Here is a 7,537-nt window from a genome sequence, read left to right as displayed (position 1 = left end):
GTGTTGGTGCTGTTTCATAATAGCAAATGGTCTAAGTTTTCATACTTACATATATTTTTTCTTAATTATTTTTAAAATTAATTTTAGAAGTATACTGATTTATCCCCCAGTTTACTGGGGTAATTCTTGGTCAGTGATAATTTAGTTGCTTTTTTTATTAATTTTTGTCAGGATAATATTTGTATTTTCTTTAACTGTTATGCTTTACTGTAATATATGGGGAGAGTGGTTCACCTTTCGACATTTTTATTTTTGGCTTTAAATTTTAAAATTTCTCTTAGTTCTTTTAGATTCAGATAGATGTCAGCATCATCTAACCTTGGAACAAATTTTGATTCTTTTGAATAAGCAGGTAAGAATTTATTAAGATTTCTATTTTTTGAAGCATGTTAATTTACTTTCATATTAAAGTTTAAACAGTTGTAGAAAGAAATTTTAATGAAATTATTTTTAGTAATCAGTAATATAATGAAGTATGAAGCTTTGCCTTTAAAAACTATCAAATTTAATTGTTCTAATGCTAAGTCTAAAAGTATATTTTAAAATTCCATATTAAATATATGGTACATTGTCCCTATGTACATATAGTACATAGGGACAGACGGAGGTGGCCCACCTTGGACACTAGATATACATAATTAATCTTTATTAAAACTAGATTTTTAACAAAAAGATATTGGTGCATGCAAAATATTTTTTAATTTATGTAATCTGTGTTTATTAATAATTATTTCTTATTTTAGGAACTCATTTGACTTAACTAATGGCAAGAATTAGAAGCAAAGTGTATGAAAATAATGCAGCAGTTCGTGCTGACAATGTTGAAAAAGCTGCTGCAAGAGTTTTATCAGGCGAAATGACTTATAGGAAAGCTGCTGAATTCTACAATATTAGTAAGATCACTCTGAACCGCCATATTATTTCATTTAAAAAAAAAGAGAGCATCCAAATTCTAACTTTAAAAATATTTCAAAGATACAGAGTCGCAAAATATTCACAGATGAGGAAGAAATAAAATTGGTAGAATATATGTTGCAAGCCTCCAAGTACCATTACGGATTGACAATATGTGATGCACGTGCGCTTGCATATGAGTATGCTTTGGCAAACGAAAAGAACATTCCTTTAAACTGGCAGAATGAAAAAAAAAGCTGGGAAAGACTGGTACATTGGATTTAAAAGAAGGCACAGTTCCATGTTTTTACTTCGAAAACCAGAACCAACTAGCCTTTCTCGAGCCACCAGCTTTAGAAAGGACAATGTCAGTAAATTTTATGACAATTTAGAATTGATTCTCAAACGGCTTCAGTTTAGCAGTAGTAGTGAAGATGGGGATTTAATGCTCTCAGAATTAGTGGGGAATACATCTGGAAGAAAACCAGTAATTAGTGATCTATGTAATGATAACAGTGATGATGCTTGCAGCTTAGATGAAATGAACAGTGAAAGTGACAACAAAATATTTAACGGTAAGAAAAAAGTTCATCTACAAAAAAGTGGTGAAACAAGATTATATGTTGCAGATTTCGCTGTTGTCAAATTTGCTGGTAAAAGATCTGTTGTTGCTTTCGTAGGTTGCGTTGAAAGAGTTAATGGAGATGAATAAGAGTTATCATTTTTGAGAAGAGTGAATCAATCTTCAACATTTATTTACCCCGAAAAAAAAGACAAATCATACATAGATTCAAATGACATTTTGTTAAAACTTAAAGAACCAGAGCAAAGCACTGAACGTTCTTTAGGTTTGATATTTGATTCTGTACAGTTGACTACTATTGAATATAAAATTTGTTAATTGGATTTGCATACAAGTACTTGAAAATAATAAAATAAAGCTTTAACAAAATTAGGAAATGTAAATTTATTCAGTTATACTATTTTTTGAAAATTTCTACTTTAATTTTCAGATCTGTACAACTGTCCCAAGGTGCCCCACTAGGTGGTACACCTTGGGACAAATTACTAGATAACTAAAAAAAAATTTTAAATTTTTTCTATGACAGATACAGAATTGAAACCTAGATAAAAATGTTTTCAAATGTTACAAGAATACCAGGTAAAATTTTGACAATAATTGATCAAAATAAAACAATTAAAAAAAAAAAAGAAATTAAAAAAGTGTCTCAAGGCGATCCACTCTCTCCTATATTATACTTCAACTGTAACTTTATATTACACTTTAACTGTAACCATTATTTCTGCAATAACTGTTTCTCATGTTCTATTAATGTTAAAACCAATTTCTCACATGCTCATTTTTCACTGGATTTATTCCATGAGATATTAGACAGTTGTTATTAGTTTTTCTATTTAATATTATTAAAAATATTATACCATAATGCCAAGAAACTAAAAAAGGATGCTGAATTGTTTAAAAACAAGTTTGATGAAGCAGTTTTGAAAATTGAAAATGATAATTTGAGTATTAGAGCAGCAGCCAAGGAAGTGGGTATTCCATTTTCTACTCTTCAAACCCACTTGCTTATTTTGCAAAATAAAGTTGTGAAGAAATCAGTAGGGGCACCTTTGAATATTCCCGAGAAGGAAGAAAATGAACTAGCTGCTTGCTTAAAATGTATGGTAAAATGGGTTTGAGATGTATGGCAAAATGGTTAATGTCCAGAGCTGAAATTAAACTGGTGGTTGCAGAATTCATTTCCAAAAACATAGAAGGTACGTCCGACTCAAATTATTTGAAAAGATATTGTCAATTTAAAAACAATGTTCCTGGGGATGAGTGGTCGAGAAGTTTGGAAAAAACACGTGTGCTAGCAACTTCAAATACTTTTACCATAGATGAGTTTTATGACTTACTTGAAAGGGAGCTTGGCGATCTGGATCTGAACTCTTCTCCATCGCATATTTACAACTTGGATGAAACAGCTATGTTTATGGATCCCTCAAGAAGAACAGCTGTCGGCGAGAAGGGGAAACCTCTCGCTCGATTGACTCCTACGTCGGGAAGAGAGTCCGTCACAGTAATGGCATGTGTCAATGCCAGTGGTGAAAGACACCCACCATTGATTATATTCACTGGCAAGAAACTTCAGAGCACCTGGAGGTCGGCTAAAGTCGATAAGAATATGTCACTAGCCATAAGTGAGAATGGATGTATGACAGCAGAAATATTTGAAAGCTGGTCTGATATATTTTGCATCCAAGTCACTAAACGTCCACTTCTTTTGATATATGATGGACACAAAACCCACATGTCACTAAATCTCATATACAAATCCCATACAGAAAATATTACAATTCTGAAGCTTCCGGCACATATCACTGATGTTTTATAGCCTTTAGATAAATGTTGCTTTAAACCACTAAAATTGCAGTGGGACAACAGTGACTCCAAATCTTCAAAATTTGGAGCCTTGTTAATGTGTCTCCACTATGCAATCAGGCATGATTTAACCAATAATGCAATTGAGGACCTCATTGAACTTACTAACTAAATTAACGGACCTGAGATTTTCCCTCCTAGCATGTTTCTCCTAAGAAAACTTTTTTCTATAAATTTGCAATATAAATTTCATTTTTATTGAAAAAATTGCTTAACTTACATTGGAGAAGTACCTATTAATGATAATAAGCATAAAATTTGTGATGTATGCACTGAAGTCTTCTCCACGAAATCACTAAATGATGGTAACTTTTTTTTACCATACAAGTGGCCCCCCAATTGCAACAGCTTCTCGAAATCAAGAAGAAAAGTTTACTACATTTCAAGTATCTGAATATGGAGTTTTATCGGATTTAAATGATGGAACTGGATTTCAGAAATTAGTCGAAAATGGGATTTACAGAGATGGTGATCTATAAGTAACTTTTAGTACTGATGGATCAGCAGTTTATAAATCCTGCAAAAACACCATGTGGCCCATACAATTTCATTCGAATGAGCTACCTTTAAATGAAAGGTTTGATGAGTGTAATAACAGGCTCGCTGGTTCGTCAGAAAAGAACTCAGTTATGTCAACCTATTTTACACCCTTTTTTAAATAAGCCATTGTTCTGTTTGAGGAAGGAATTCTCATTGCTGGCATTGCGAGAAGAGTGATTTTCACTTATTGTGTTGCGGATTCCGTTGCGAAAGCTGCGTTACAAAACATCAAACAGGTCAATGGTAAATATGGTTGTCCATATTGCCATCATCCTGGTGATATAGTTGAAAACAGTCAACTAAAATATACCTTTGACACCTTTTATGAAAGAAGAAATTTCAACCAAATTTAGAAAAATATGATTAAAGCTGAGTAATCAGGAGAAATCGTTTAAGGGGACATTGGACGTTCAAAATACGAAAAATCCTTAAAATTTTGGGTTTTTGTTTTTTGTGATATTAAAAAAAATCATACTTTTCTGAATAATATACAGCAAACAGAATTCAAATTGGAGCTTTTGTTAACGAGTTATAAGTGTTTCAATTTGTATGTAGTAAGTCATTTGCATTGAAAAACATAGATTTTTCTCAGAATAAGATTTTTGGACGATTTTCTATCTTCGAAAAGTTCCTTGCGCATCAATTTTTGCTCTATGGCTCTGAAATTTTTTTCAGGGATTGTTTGATGTTTGTTCTAAAGATAGAACTACAATTAGCTTGCATTGCACAAAAATTTGTGTTGCTAATATTTAAACAAAAGTTTATGAATAGTAATTTTTTGATGAAAATTTAAGAGCGATGTGTAAAAAAACTTTTGATACACATTATTGCTCTAAATTGTACCTGAAACAAGTTAAATACATTAAAGTACTTATAACCTCCTTTTTTGTACAAAAATAATTTTGAAAAAAGCAAAACTGATGCGCAAGGGACATTTTATGTATTGCTAATTTATCGTTATTTAAAAATATACTTTTAGCTGTAACTTGAAAAATAATAATCGTTTTCTTAAAAAAAATTATACACAGGCTTCTAGTGAGCTTACCAACATTCAATAAAAATTTCATATGGCTAGGAGGAAAATTAAAATTTTTGGTTTTGAACGTCCATTGTCCCCTTAAGGTGTCAAAGGTCTTACACCCTTTGCTTCTCTGCCATATCTCGATATAGCCAATGGATTTCCTATCGACTACATGCACTGTTGTTTGCTGGGTGTTGCCAAGTTAAGGGCAAACATTTGAACCTTTTCGTCAAATCATCCAAATGATTATTATTTATCAAATGATAAATTACAAAAAATTGATAATAATACTGTGTCAATTACTCCTTCAAAAGTGATTTCAAGAAGACCAAGAGCATACAGTGATTTTGTTCACTGGAAGGCTAAGGAATGGCGAGCATGGATACTATTTATTGTGTAACATGTTTAGACAGCATTTTGCCAACAAAATATGTCTAAAATCTATCGATATTTTCCTCAGCACTTTTCATTCTATTGCAAACTAATGTTAAAAAATCAGATGTTGCACCATATTGTTAAAGATTTTCAAAAACTGTATGGTGCTTTACACATGAACTTTAATGTGCATCTTCTTTTGTAAATGGCCAAATGCGTCAATGTGTATCCATTATAGCTCTATTCTGCCTTTCCCTTTGAAACTGGCAATGGCTACCTGGTAAAATTTATTAAAGGTAATACTGTGACAAAATTTTTACATATCGAAGGAATAAGAACTGTAAAGGTTTGAAACATTACTTCACTGGCACAATGGGGAGCATTCCAACCAAATGAGGAAATTACCAATGACCTATTTAAAGTGAACATTCGTCCGTCTAATATACTACATTCTAAGAAAATAATTAAAGACTCCATGATGTTCGAAATTAAAAAAGAAAAATGTAACGATTCTATCTTAAAATTAAATGATAATTCATATTGTGAAGTTGGAAATTTTTTAGTAATAAATAACGATGTGCTTGTATTTGTTTGTGAAAATAAACAGAGGGTTCTTTTTTTGATGGAAATTTGAAACATATCGCTGTTTCAAAATTAAAACGACACATCTGCAAACGTATTATGCTTGCAGATGTGTCGTTTTAGTTTTGAAACAGCGATATGTTACCCGAAAATAAAATTTGTCAACCTTATTTTTATGGTAAAATTAAAGTAATCCACAATTTTGAAATAAAATGTAAAAGTTTCCTAATCACTGAATCATATATTTCCAAATTTCTTTGAAAAAGATTGTTAAATTTATCTTGTATATTATAGTTTTAAATGCATTTCTTTTGTATCAATTTTGAATTCTATAACACATTTGTTGATAACTTTTATTGCATATTTTTGTATTTTACATTATCTTTATGTAACGTGTATGATTTCGTAAATTTTTTATGGCATTTCAGTCGTAAAAATCTAACCGCTTTAGTGATTCATTTGTGTTTTAAATTATTCCTAAATTAAATTTCATTCCAAATTTCAAGTTAATGTGTTTGCACAGATAGTCAGAGTATATTTGTATGTTAACAATATCTTGAGGTGTTTGAATTTTGCGTAAGCTTAATTTTTAAAACTATAAGTTATTACATATTTTAAATTTTGTTATCATTAGCATTCAATATTGTTCGATGTGTTGTAATGTAATATTTGTGCCAAATTTTTTATAGCAACTGAAATTCTACTTTTATATTACATACCTAAATACAAAAAAGAATTTACTCGTTTGATGCAGTACATAAAAAATCAAATTTTTTTTTTAAAATTTACTATTTTACATTAAATTTTTTGGTACCTTTATGCAATGCGAAAATAATGAAGCAACATTTAATTTTTAATTTCTTTTTTATATTTCTAATTTAATTAAAAAATTTTATGTTTCATATAACCATAAAAAGAAACTTAAAATGTTAATTCAAGAGGGTAGGTGGTTTCCTACAAACCTGCAAATACTATTGCAAATCTTAAAATTTTCTTAATGATGTTAACTTTTTATTGATCTGATGGTATATAAATTGAGTTCCATAGACAGCAGTTGATGTATTAATGAAAACAGGCATAAACTAATAAAAAACTATTGATCAATATTTATTGCTAAGTTTTACTGGTGTCAATAAAAATCTGTTGATATCAGTTCATTTATTGATAAAACAAGTAGAATACCTAACTGATCAACATCTATCGATACAAGTAACCTACTGATGTCAGTAGACATCAGTTGAAGTGTGAAATACAGACATGTATATACCAATAGAGTACCTACTGATCAATAGCTATTAATACCAATACACTGCTGATATCAGTTGAAATATCAACAGAAACAAGTACATACCAATAAAATTCTATTGATCAATATCTATTGATACCAGTGCACCACTGATATCAGTTGAAATGTCAATAGGGACAAGTACAGACTAATTGAATACCCTACTGATCAGCATCTATTGATACTAATATACTACTAATAGCAGTTGAAATGTCAATAGAAACAAGTACAGACCAATAAAATTCTATTGATCATTTTTGTAGGGACTGTCCTAAACCTTCCTTTTAATTAGCCAAATGCTCGCTCAATGTACCCTAGCAGGAAAAAAAATTGATTGGGCCAATATTCAAGAATCTTGGCTCAGTAAAGGTTTTGTCACGACGTTGCCTCGTGA

The 7,537-nt window shown here is 30.6% G+C and overlaps 1 pseudogene; it reads left to right on the top strand.

Annotated features, from left to right (window-relative positions):
• Positions 1–763: 763 nt before the first annotated feature.
• LOC147804336 (uncharacterized) lies at positions 764–3,671 on the top strand (annotated as a pseudogene).
• Positions 3,672–7,537: the final 3,866 nt, after the last annotated feature.

Source organism: Parasteatoda tepidariorum, chromosome 9, assembly GCF_982258835.1.
Source record: "Parasteatoda tepidariorum strain Cologne lab strain chromosome 9, Ptep-v5.0, whole genome shotgun sequence".
Lineage (NCBI taxonomy): Eukaryota > Metazoa > Arthropoda > Arachnida > Araneae > Theridiidae > Parasteatoda > Parasteatoda tepidariorum.
The sequence above is the reverse complement of the archived record's forward strand: the minus strand, read 5'-3'. Positions and strand labels throughout refer to the sequence as shown.